Source organism: Phoenix dactylifera, unplaced genomic scaffold (genome assembly GCF_009389715.1).
Source record: "Phoenix dactylifera cultivar Barhee BC4 unplaced genomic scaffold, palm_55x_up_171113_PBpolish2nd_filt_p 000046F, whole genome shotgun sequence".
NCBI lineage: Eukaryota > Viridiplantae > Streptophyta > Magnoliopsida > Arecales > Arecaceae > Phoenix > Phoenix dactylifera.
Genome location: NW_024067669.1, coordinates 505,122 through 517,862, shown reverse-complemented (window position 1 = coordinate 517,862; position 12,741 = coordinate 505,122). Strand labels below are relative to the sequence as shown.

At 39.1% G+C, this 12,741-nt stretch overlaps 1 pseudogene; it reads right to left on the bottom strand.

The window, feature by feature from the left end:
• Positions 1-1,739: 1,739 nt before the first annotated feature.
• Positions 1,740-5,061, bottom strand: LOC103710142 (annotated as a pseudogene).
• Between the last annotated feature and the right edge of the window lie 7,680 nt (positions 5,062-12,741).

The following is a 12,741-nucleotide window of genomic DNA, read 5'->3' as shown; positions in this document are numbered from 1 at the left end:
ATAGAGTACTTGATTCATAAGTAGCGTAGTCGAAAGGTTGGAAGATTCATAAATGACTTTAATCTGAGAAAAAGGTTCAAATTTATGTCATTTCATTGGAATGTCCAGCCCTTTGTATGTACAATGTAAGAGATGGAGCTGCTGATAAAGAATTCTAACTAAAGAGGAAAAAAATGGATACAAGGAGGGGAAAAGATCAATAGGTGGAAACTGTATAGGAGTGCTCTGAAGAGGTACGCACAACAAAGTGAATTCCTAGGAATCTAGTAGGGATTGATGCATCCAAATAGCATTGAGACAATGGGCTAAATCGAACTATAGATCAAAGCATACAAGTCATCTTGGAGAGTATCCTGACACAGATCCGACAAATAAATCTACCGCTAACAGGAAGAAATATAGCATGAAAAAGTAAAAGTTTTCCGGAATACTGCTCATAAACTTTCCAAATTCATTACTTTACTAATAAATCAAATTAAAACTAGATTTTTCAAGAAATAGAAGTTCTGAGATAATTGTTTTTATTTGAGTTATGACCCATCATCATCTAGGGCAGGAGATTCAATTAACCAAGATTTAGAAGTTACGATAAGATGGAAGGATGCTCTGTCTCTCTCTCTGATTCATTAAGATGGAAAGATGCTCTGTCTCTGTCTCTCTCTGTGTGAATGTCGAAATCTCAACCATCTTGGTGGGGGAGAGATATTTGAATGAATTGAGACATTGGTTTATCTCGGCCAGAATTGATAGACAAATTCTATCTTTTATCAGTCCATTATGAACATGTATAATAAAATATTTTATTATATTATTTTTGTTGATTAAACAGAACTTTAGATGAAGATTAGAATTTTTTTTTTTTGATGTAATAAAGATTAAATCTTTTGTTCTAGTCAATCGCGTATCTCATTTGATTTTGTCATGCCCAGTTGTACCTCCGATTTCCTTGGATTTGGCTGAGAAATAGTCATGTGTCTGATGGGAAAGGTCAAGTGCATGCACGATGACATCCTCTTTCTTTGGAGATGCCATGGAAGGTAGGCCTTAGGCTTGGAGAAGAAAAAGGTTGGATATGGTGCAAGATTAGGGTTTCAACTACTCCTTTCAACATTTTGGATTCCAAATGGGTTAGGTTCGAGCAGAAGCCTAAATCCAATTCGAGTCTATGTTGCATATGTTGGGTTTAAGCACTGACCCGTCACGCACTCAAAGATGAACTGCGTCATGTCATAACCAATTAGATGTCATAACATGCCAATATTGATCATGAATTGTTCTCAATCAAGCTTAAAACCAATGAGTCTAAGCATTAAGCCCATGTGCATTCAAGCATTAAACCTGATGAGACCTGAATTCAAATCGATCGGGTTCCAGCATGAACCTAAATCAAATTTGAGCCTAGTTTGGGTTCTAGTGCTAATCCATTGTATATGAACATCATAGGCGAACATCAAAAGTACTGGCAAAGTCTTTGCATTTATATAATTGAAGGTTCAAGAAAGCCTCACAACAGTTTGACTCCATGTGGTATTGGGTCCTAGAGTCTTTTTATCCATGTATGGCCCATGGACCTTGGTGTAGCCCTTATGGGCTCCCTTTGGAGTCTAAGGTGGCCTCCCTCACTCAGCTGCTTGGCCCAATGAGGCCCAGGCCGGAAGGAGGCCGGCTAATGCACTCTTTTATAAAGAAGAACTTTATATGTGATTATGGCTACATACAATATGATTAAAAGAGGAACTTTATTGTCCAACCTCGGCATTTGCTTTGCTGCTGTCCTTCTGCTCCCTACTCTTACCCCACAGCACACTGTAAAGGCCTCCAACCATCAAAGCACCGCCTAGAACACTGCAATTATTAGAAGGGACTATAAGATCCATTTTTAATAAAAGTAAACAAAATTCGAAACCTCGAGCTCAGCCGAGCATTCTGAAATCACCTTTCGAGTTTTATTTCTTCGCCTAGAAAAAATGAGGTGCATGAGATGGTGATAACAAGAGCCAATGGGATGGACATTGCGACAAAAACAGGCCCCTTCTTATCGATGCACCAACTTTGCAAGTATGTTGCAATGCCAGTGACGAATATGCCCTGCCATGTATTCTTCCATTACTTTAACACGGCCAGACATAAACTAATATATGTCATTTTTGAGAAAGAAGAAACATTTTTCTTCAATTCATCTTGATATAATTACCATTTTTGAAGAATATATTTATTTAGGCTTGTATTTCTCTAGTGATATCGAGATATTAACTATAGAACTTTCATTTGAAATTTGATTTTGTTTTCTTGTTTAGGAAGAATTATAATAGAAAAATTAAATCTATCAAGCCCTTCTCATTTATGAACTAGAAAAGGAGGAAACTAAGTGATGCTCTCCTTTTTGTAACCTAGAATTAATTAATGTGGAGAGCTTCAATTATCTAGGGAGTGCTTAGCTTCACATTTCAAGGGAGGGCATGTATATATCTATTGCATGCAGTGTGTGTGTGGATCATGTTTCTCATACTTCAACCCTATCATGGAAAACAAAGTACTAAAAGTTTCAATACAGGATTTACATTATACGCCACTGCAAGAAGACCATCATCCCAGTGCAGCTTCCAACCAGCCATGTTCCTTTCGAAGATAATGGCTACAAGGAAGGACTGAAATGTACTGAATAGGGTGGTTAGAGTTGTGAAGTGAAGCGTCGAAGAGTACTCCCTAATTAAAAATCCCTGCGAACGTTCCAAAAAAAAAAAAAAAAGGAAGCAAACAGGCAGTATCATTGCAAGAGTATAGATAGTAGTAATTAAAGAGCGTGGTATTAAAAGAGAGTATAGTTGCTTACCTGCAACACCATCCATAAGGACCAGGCTATTGCTGAACCGGCCACGAAGAAGGTTCCTTTCATCCATGTATGGCTTGAATTCATATCCGAACTGTGCTTGTTGCTGCTGGGTACATGGAAGATGGGGTGCTGATGGCCGAAAGGTTTGAGATGCGGACCTCTGTAGAAGGCAATGAACATTATGCCGGCAAGGCATATATAGTGCTACTCCAACAACTTTGGCGATCCCTGAGATGCTCTTTAATTTAACAGTTTCAATCCTGTTTACATAAATAATGATTTTAGAAGGCAGCTTCTCCTTCTTCTTCTTTTCTTTTCTTTTTCTTTTCTTTTCTTTTTTCTTTTTTTTTTTTTTTGATACAATGGTACCTCGCGCTACACGACGTGCATGAGTATATGCCTAAGAGTCGTGGAAAAGAAGACGACGAAAGGGAGAAGGGGTGGACTCAAAACTCTCCCATAGAAGGCAGCTTCTTTTCTGGACTCCAAGCTTGCCCACCCTACTAAATGAATATATATCGTTCAGACTGAAGATCTGGTGGAATCTGGAATAAAATATTATGCAAAGTTATAAATGCTTGACGTTTGGTTATTGCTATGTCTGATTCGATATTTTGGACCCGATATGTTTGCTCTAAATCATACCCAGTAAGTGTCCCTACTAGGTTGGATGCGGTTTCCATCAAATTCGACATAGCTTTGATTATATTCTAACAGAAATCATTCAAGATTCTAAGTGTGGCCTATAAAGTTCAGAATTAGGCATAAATTGTTAATAGCAACGCTGGGTGTATTCATATGCTCAGGACAAATTTGTCTCTTGTACTTCTGGCGAGCATTTATCTCTAAGCCAAAGCCATTTGTAAGTGAACTTGATGCTGATTTTCTTTTAACTAAAGAACCACATGCTTTCTAGAGCAGCATGGAATGGTAAAAACCGAAGCAACAAATTTTCTTCCACCTCTCAATATTATCAATTTGGAAGGGAGAGAGAAGAAACACATTAGTCTTTTTATTTTTCCGAGGATGAAAAACTTTAAAAAAAAAATTTCATAGCCAATCATAATATGATCTACTGCAAGAAAATTTACAAGTCTGTCTACATGATACAAGCACTGTGGAGACATCCAAATCTGAATTTTTTGAAGGTGTTTCTTTGGATAGTTATTTTATGGTTTATTCAAATGATTGATGTTGCCTCTGTCTCTAGTGTGATGGTGCATAAACAATTGGACTTTGTGCGTACTGCATGATGCTTCTAAATGTTATCCCCCCCCCCCCCCCCCCGCGTTCTTCCTTTTTTTCCTAAAATTCTTTTGAAAAAAAAGTTCTAGATGCTTTTCTTCTGCACAACCATTTAAATCTAGATTTAAATTGATAGGTTTCGTCCGGATTGGTGGAAAAACAAATAAGCTTGATAGAGGACTACCCTATAAGTTCCACTTAAATAGTATCCATCTCATTCGGTAATCATATTTCATCTAACTAATTTGGACATAAAAATTCATTTCTCAAAAAAAACAAAAAAAAATCTCGTAGCCAGCAGGATTTAGGTTCGCCTGTTGGCACCCGTCTCCCAAAATGCTTGTGCCAGGAAGAAGTTCAATATCAAAATCAGATGGTGATTATATACCACTATATGGAAAAATGTAACTTCATATTCCATCATTCATACCGGAATAAAACTGCTAGAAAGAATGTGATCGCAGGTATTGTATTTGCAATTGCAGATGCTACCGTCGCCGAGGTGTACTTGATGCCGAGGCTAGATATATTTAAGTTGATTGTCAACCTAAAATCAAAACAAGTCATAAAGTATGGATTTTCAAGAATCCCTCCCTATCAAAACATAATGATAAAGGAATGACATATCAACAATTAAATAGCTTATGAAAACAAAAATACCCAAGCAATGATAGCATAAAGATCTTGATTGACAATTTGAAGGGAAGGGGTGGAGCAGTTCTCCTAAGCAAAAGAATAAAAAATTTAGAACTTCAAGAATGTATCATCTGGAATTTGAATGAAAGAAGTTAACCGAGGAGTTCTATGTACCTTTGGAAGACGATAGTTATTGGAGTTAAAAAGACAGATGCAATCGCTTGTCGATAGAAAACAAAGACAAATGTGTTCATGCCTCCATCGAACGCTACCTTGGAGAGAATAGCCATGCCGGTAAATAAGAACTGAATTAGAACAATGACAATGTAAGGCTTCTTCCCAGCCATGTCGAGCAAATTGGCGTGGAGCCATTGGCAGCTTAAACACATATATAGAGAAATTGGAAAGCCCACAGTAGAGGATGAAGTAAGCACCTGGCCTCAGTGTGGTCTTGTTTATAACCACATTCTTTTCCTCATAATCTTTTTGGACCTCATAAATCACCTCGTAGGTGCATGTCACTCAAAAATAGGAACGGGAGAATCTTTGAGCTCCTCTCTAGCCCCTCCATTTTCTTATTTAAAAGAGAAATTTGTCCTGCACTGTTGATAGATTGCATGCAATTTGGGTATTTCACCATCCAGACAGTCACATTCTGTGTTTTCTTTCTATTCCATAGCCTAATGCCATTCTCTTCTTCCTCTTGGATCATCCATATCTAATTCCACTATCCTAATAGTCCATGTAATATTAAACATTGCTTCAACTGAAAACAAGCATCCGTCAAGAAATAGAAAAAAAAAAGAAAAAAAAAACATCCACATATATTTGATGTATTTCTAGGTAAGACTGGTTCCTTCTGTCATCACTGTCGTCAGAAGCATTTACTTGGTGGCCTGATGGATCTTTAATTTTCATTGTGGACATCAAATCGTATTATAGTGCAATTATGGCAAAAATTTGGTCAGTGACCTTTAGCTTTCCTTTTTCACCATTATCAATAGGCAGTAATGTCGTGTCTAGCTTTTACCCTTATCCTTCTCTTTGCGAGATGCCTATCCATTTTCCTTTGTTCCCAATCACATCGACAAGGAAAAAGAAAGAGTTCGATTCCAAGCATTAGAGAGGGGAAAGAAGTGACGCAGATATAATAGCATGTCCAAGAAAATCTAGTTTTAACTAGGTGGACACTTCTTATCTTATTCTTTTTGATGAAAAGGGAGGCATATAGCCACCCGGCCTCGAGAAGGAAAAAATACATCAGAGGGAGAATCACTGGTGCATACGACAGGGAAAAAAATACAGCAGTGAGCATATTATCAGCACCACATGTGAGCTATTACAAGGTTGAGGGAATCGAAAAGAGCAAGAGCTGAGTTCAGAAGCTGTTTCCAACCAGAAAGTAGTGTAAGCTGGCCCTCGGAGTGCTGAAGTTTCAGATACGGAATGTGAAGCATGAAATTGAGGAGGCAGCTAAGAAGAAGTTGGCCTGAATGTCAAGAGTCCGATAGGTACTTAAGAGGCAGAAATAACTGATCGCAAGAACAAGTCTGCAACCGAATGCCCTGCTCCTCCTATAAATCCCACTGTCGCTGGCGGCTTGAACAGGAGCCATGCCATGCCACTTCGGATACTTCTGCTTTAAAAGCGACCTTAATTAAGTGCAAACGTCATTATGAGGATCAAGTGATGCAGGGTTGGTAGACTGACTTTTTTTTTGGCAAGGTCCCAGGTGTTGCTGTGAATTCAACCTTCACCATTCTGTTTCTGAAATGGATAGGCGGCATGCCAAATGTTTTTCATGGCTGGCATTTGTAAAGGTTCGCTAAACCTACATGCATGTTAAGAAAGTCATTGCCTCCATGCGTTGTGAATTCTTATGGGAAGCTAGCCTTTTCTACAGTTAAGGTAGGTCTCATGCATGGGCTTGTGTTTGATAAAGATAACGACAATTTAAAATCAACGATGGACCCTCCAAATTAAGGATCCACATTATCAAACCTACACCATCAAGAAAGCTTTGATCAGTACAGGGATTTTTGCATATTGCACATTTTAATGAAATTATATATAAGACCTCTTCATTATATTATTTACAAATGGACCCGGAAACTATGTATCTAAATTGCACATAAACCTTTCTGTTAACCATCCGTTGCTCCGGTCAAGTTAACCAGCAATGCTAAATGACCATTCTACCTTGGTATTATGTATATGGATCTCGAGCTTGGACAGAATCCAATAACCCCCTAGGTAATGGTAGCGAGACCGTTCCAGGATTCTCGCAAAGCTGGTGTAGATGATGGACCTGGGCATGCAGCTGGGAGTTAAGCCAAGTCATGCAGCTGGTGTTGAAGAGAATGCCATGCATGGAGCCTGCAGATATCGCAATCGAGTCCAAATTAGTTACCGTGTCTCGTTATTTGTTCCTAGAAGATGGGAGTTCATTGCTTGTAAGTGTCCGATGTCCTAAGTCCAGGTAGGGGTAGAGTAGTTTTAATAGAAGTAGAGTCGAACATTATAGTTCGTGATCGTTGTTGGCATCATAATGTGGACTCTTGGTCCCTTATGGAGTTATATTTCGTAATGGCGTAATAGCTGGGCTCCTTTGGTTGGATGCCGGTGGAAATGAAGCGCCAGGAGCCATGGGTGAAGAGGACAGCATGGAAGGGACCAAGGGAGAGTAAGTGGTGGTGAACTGGGAGCGGCTGTGGATAAGAGAGCCGAGGCTTCAAAGGATTTGGAGGGGTTGACGAATGACGATGAATATTGCTTTCGCTCAAATGGTCTTAACAGTGATTTGGAAATGAACTGGAGGAAGTGATCCATCATCAGGTCTTTAGCTCACTGGCAATAGCACCAAAGCTCTTGCCATTGGAGGGAGCTCATTCTCATGGTCGGGTTGACGATTTAGGGTCTCCTTTGAGGTGCAGCTAGGTGACCTAACCACGCATGAGCCACTCTTAGAGTTGGATGGTAGGGGGAAGGTGATAGCGGGGAGGATGGGTGGCTCTTGAGGGAGAGGAGAAAGGCCCAAGTGGTCGATAGAGGATGAAATGGCCCGGTCTGGCCTGATCCATCCTGCGGCCCAGCTCAGCTCAACTTGTACATGTTTTGCACCTGGCAGGCGGCAGAGGACTCCCATCAGTAGTTGTCTTCTTCTTTGAAGATTTCAAATAGGATTGGAGTCCTAAAGCTATCTCAGACTCAGGCCGCTGGACTCGGGCAGAACCCAAGGCTCCTCTATAATAAAACCTCCCAACCCTCCACCATTAAGCATTGCCTTTTTTTCCCTCTCTTTCCTTGCTTGGGTTTACCCATTTTTGTCACTGCAAACACTAGAGATTACAGCCAAGCTCTCGCTGGAACCCTAGATAAGAGCCCCGATCTCTCTTCTCTTCGATACTTTGCTTGTTAGCTCCGCCACTGGCCAGCGGTTTGTTGAAAATAGAAAGCAAAATGACCCATGGTTATCTTTCCTATTTCGGATCTATTTCACTGGACCTGTTTTCATTGCTTATATAAGATCATCTCATAGTCTCATAATTTCGTTGGGAAAAAAAATTGATGTGTGTTTAGTAGTTAAAATTTGCTATGGTTGCTACGCCAGTGTCGATCGATTTGACTATTTGCATCCATGCTCAACATAATTCTGTACCCGCCGTGGTCAACACTAAGATGGATAATGTACCTATAGTGTCATTGGACAAAAGGTTTTATTCATTGATTAGCCAGACTGGCGGATGGACGTAGAGCCGGTTTCAAGGAGATTATCAACAAGTTGATGTGATAAAGCTTAAGCACACAGGATTGAATAGTTCTGCCATGCTCAGAATTATATTGATAAAAGTGGCTGCAAATTAAGGCTGCAAGGATCATGCCTTTTAATTCATTAGATCTCAGTTTGTAAAGCAATACGTTTATTATATGTACGTGCACACACAGCAAAACATACTTGTTCAAGTCTAGTGGTTGAGTGATTCATGCTTAACTAGTATAATCTTTGATGACAATTTGCTCGTGTTGGCAACACTCGGTTTTCTTGCTTTCTTTATTCCTTTCTAAGCTAATCATGCATGTAGTTAGGTTTTGTAGAAAACTTGCCTGATCGATCATCATGCACTTAATTGGTTAAATTAAATTGACCAATCTCCGGCTAATCTCTCTCTCTCTCTCTCTCTCTCTCTCTCTCTCTCTCTCTCCCCAGCTGATCAAAAGAAGAAAGAAAGGGGTTATATTCACTACAAGAAACTTGGACATTAGCGACGCTTTTTTTGGCTATTAGCGACGCTTGTAAGCGTTGGTAGTAACCATCCCGACGCTTTACAAAGCGTCGGTAAAGCGTCACCTATGCTACAGTGGAAAAAACATTTTCCGACGCTTTCAAAAGCGTCGCTGATTACAATTTAGCGACGCTTTAAAGCATCGCTCTTTACCGACGCTTTAAAACGTCGCTAATTACCATTTACTAAAAAAATTATCATTGGCGGCATGCATCTTTTCCTCCATTCCTTAGTGCTGATGGAACACAAAGAGAAATATAAATAACCTCCGCGATCGGTACCTTCATTTCATTTATGCAGAGTGGTTGGATTTGGCTATATAAATAGTTCTTTCTTTTTCAGATCCACCGATGTGGGACTGAGGTGGTTTTTTGGCTTCCGATGACGCTTTTGACGACGCTTTAAAGCGTCGTTATTTAACCACGCTAAAAAGCGTCGTCAATTACATATCAACTTTGACGACGCTTTTAAGCGTCGTCATTAGCCGACGCTTTTAAAAAGCGTCGGCAAATGTTGACGGGGAAAAATTTTTGTCGACGCTTGGAATAAGCGTCGGCAAATAAGAGTCAAAAATTTTCTTTTTTGGTGTAGTGTATCATGGTATTGGAATGGAGAAGGAAATCGAAAATCGGCTTTGTTAATCTCTCTCTCCAGCTAGATCCAGATTTTCTTTTTGCCTCTAGAAAAATTAATTAGGCCTTTAAATATTTTTTTTAAAAAATAATTCTAACAATGTTTTAAAGTATCGTTAGAATAACTATTGCTGATGCTTCAAAATGTTGGCCAAGCTCTCATTACTTGCCGATGCTTTTCAAAAGTGCCAGTAAAAGAAATTTTTACTTCCATCTAATCGACGCTTTTACTACGGTTTTGAAAGCGTCGGTGTCAGAATTAACGACGCATAAGCTTTAAAAAGTGCCGGAAAATATAATTTTTTTTGCAATGCTTAGAGCTTGTAATTAGCTTACCAGTCCTTGGATTACTGAAAACAGTAACTTTAAAGTCTCATCCACTATAGCATGCCGAACACCCGAGTAGAAACATGAATGGCTGATGGCTCACGGCTGGGACCTCGATCTAGAAGTTTTTACTATTATTTATACAGGTTGAAAGTCGCATTCCCTTTTTAATTTTATTGTTGCACTAATCCCTTAAAGAGAGTACAAATTGAACTTCTAAGGACCCATTTACAGTGGATGGGGGCATATAGAAACAAAATCGAAAGTTACATTTAATATAGGATGCAATATAAGATTCTCGTAGTGAGAATCGGCAGGACCAACCTTAATAGCACGAGAGCATTGTATGTACAAAGGATGGAACAAGTGTAAATGTTCAATTTTGAGTGAGACCCACGATTTTGAGTGTATATATTCCACCAATTTGGGCACTAGTTTTAACCGCGTTAGATACTGAATGGACCCAAGTGCGGCGGTCGCTGGCGGCCTGCACTGAGGTCATCCATCACTCGTGCGCTTGATGGAACTCTTGTCACTAAAGTATTGGTATATATACTTAATGATTGCAGTGGAATTTCCACGGGACAACGGACAGAACAAGGTGGCATCTATTCACGGACTGGACCAACCCCAACTTCCCAAGTCTGGCAGACAGCTAATGGCTCTTAATTTATACGGTTATCATCATCTTGCCCATTATTAAGATTAAATTAGTGCTCTTAGGTAAGGGAACTTCATTATAGCAAATTACTTTGAAAGAGGAAAAGCCACAAGGGAGATTGTTTCTTCCTAAAGTATTGACTTTGACTACACTAAGCCGTCCCTGTGATGATTGTTTTGAATGCAACCCATTTGCGACAGAGCCTATCGAATGGGCTGCTGCTCGGAATTTGAGTAGAAAGCGCAGGAAGGTAAAGAAAATGACTCAGAAGTTCCAAATTCTTAAACAACTTTGTCACCATATTGCCCGCACATTGAGATATGCAAAATATTTAGTGCATCTTAAGTATCTTTGGACATGATGCACGGACAAGATTGCATCAGCCCGAAATTGTTCTATCGGCATCAAAAATAACCAGTCCTCTACTGTCTCACGTCAGTTCCAAGTCACCTGGTACGCGACTATGTTTGTTATTTATAGCATTTACTAATAATGTCTCAAATCAATCTGGAGTGTAATTAGGTTGATTAACACTTAAATTTAATCCATTCGCAGAACCTTGGGTTAGTTGAACCAGTATTTTTCTCGAAGTCATGTAACTTAAACAAGTCCCATAACGTATATATTTATACCTTATTCTTAATATAGTGCGTGTGTGTATATATATATATTGGTGTTGAAGGAGGATCGAAAAACTGTACCAAAAAAAAAAAAGGAGGACAGAAAAATAAAAAACAAGTATAAAAGCATAAAGATTATACACATGCATAACGGCAATACCTAGTACCGGTCGATGATGTTTTGTTATTATGTATATATTTCTTGTTTCTATTCTTTCAAGATGAATGAGATATTAAATCTAGCTAAAAATATGGTCTGTAATAATGTTACTTAGAATCAACAAGATGATGTAAATAGATCCTTTAATCCGGTATTATTTTATTCTTGAAGCTCATTTTAATGGAAAAGTTAAATTAATTAACTTTATGGCATTTAGAGTTAGTATGCTAAAAGTCGTCTAGTTTTTTGGTATTATTGTTTTACAAATATTATTTTTGGTAAGTTATGTGTTTATATAAGTACTCATAAATTTTTTTTTTTTTTTTTTTTTTTGTGCAGCAACTCCACTCTTCAACTTCATGCATCTACTAAATTGTGCCTTGAAATTGACCACAACTCATACAAGGAGCCGGCTAACCAAAACCCACTATGAAATTTCTAAATCAACAACTGAAGTTCACTACATGGCAAGCCTAAAAGCGCGTGGGTGACTTTTTGAATTTCAAAAACTTTCTATAACTGGCGACATCTCGGCCATAATCTCGAGCAGTTTTTCAAATTGCATCAACGAAACGGGTAGAATATGGTGCGCGTGTGAAATGTCTGTACATGATTATCAGAACATGCGGAGGCCTGCCAATTACAGTCGACCCATGTGCCCGAATTTTTGAACGACAAGTGCTTGTCTTTGTCAATACAATCCATTCTTGAAGGAATCTTCAAGGATCTCATGCTGGATACACTTAAGTAAAAAAGCTTTTTCATTTTTGATTGTTTCAGATTGGAGCGCGGCCACAGGCTAAGCCTCTGGTTACAAACTTTCACTCTAAATTGCAGCCTCTTACACTTCCAGCCGCTCACCATCAAGCCCCCAACAATTTTTATGCTCGGCGCCGGGGTAGGCCTGGTCCTCACCAGCAATAACTATATTTATGTATATATGCACGCACGTACGAGGGGTGTGAGGGATGCAGGTCTGCTCGCCCAACCAGCAAGAATAAAGAAGCTTCATTAGCTCCGTACTAGATATTCTACCCGAAAAAAAGAAAAAAAGAAACCCTGTACTAGATATTCCGTAGCATCGTTAGGTGAGCACACGCACACGTCGTGACGCTCGGAAGGCCTCACAACTAGCATAAAAATTTGTGCCTGAAGAAAGTTGAGGGAGAGGGGAAATATCAGAGGAGAGAAGGACTTGTGGAATATTGTAGTTTACTCAACTCAATCAACGAATGTAAGAGTCCATCTCTTGTAGCTGAAGGTGCATCAGAATGGTAACTCATCAAACCCACGACAACCTCAAATTATATAGCTTAAATATACCAAACTATATAGCTTATATAC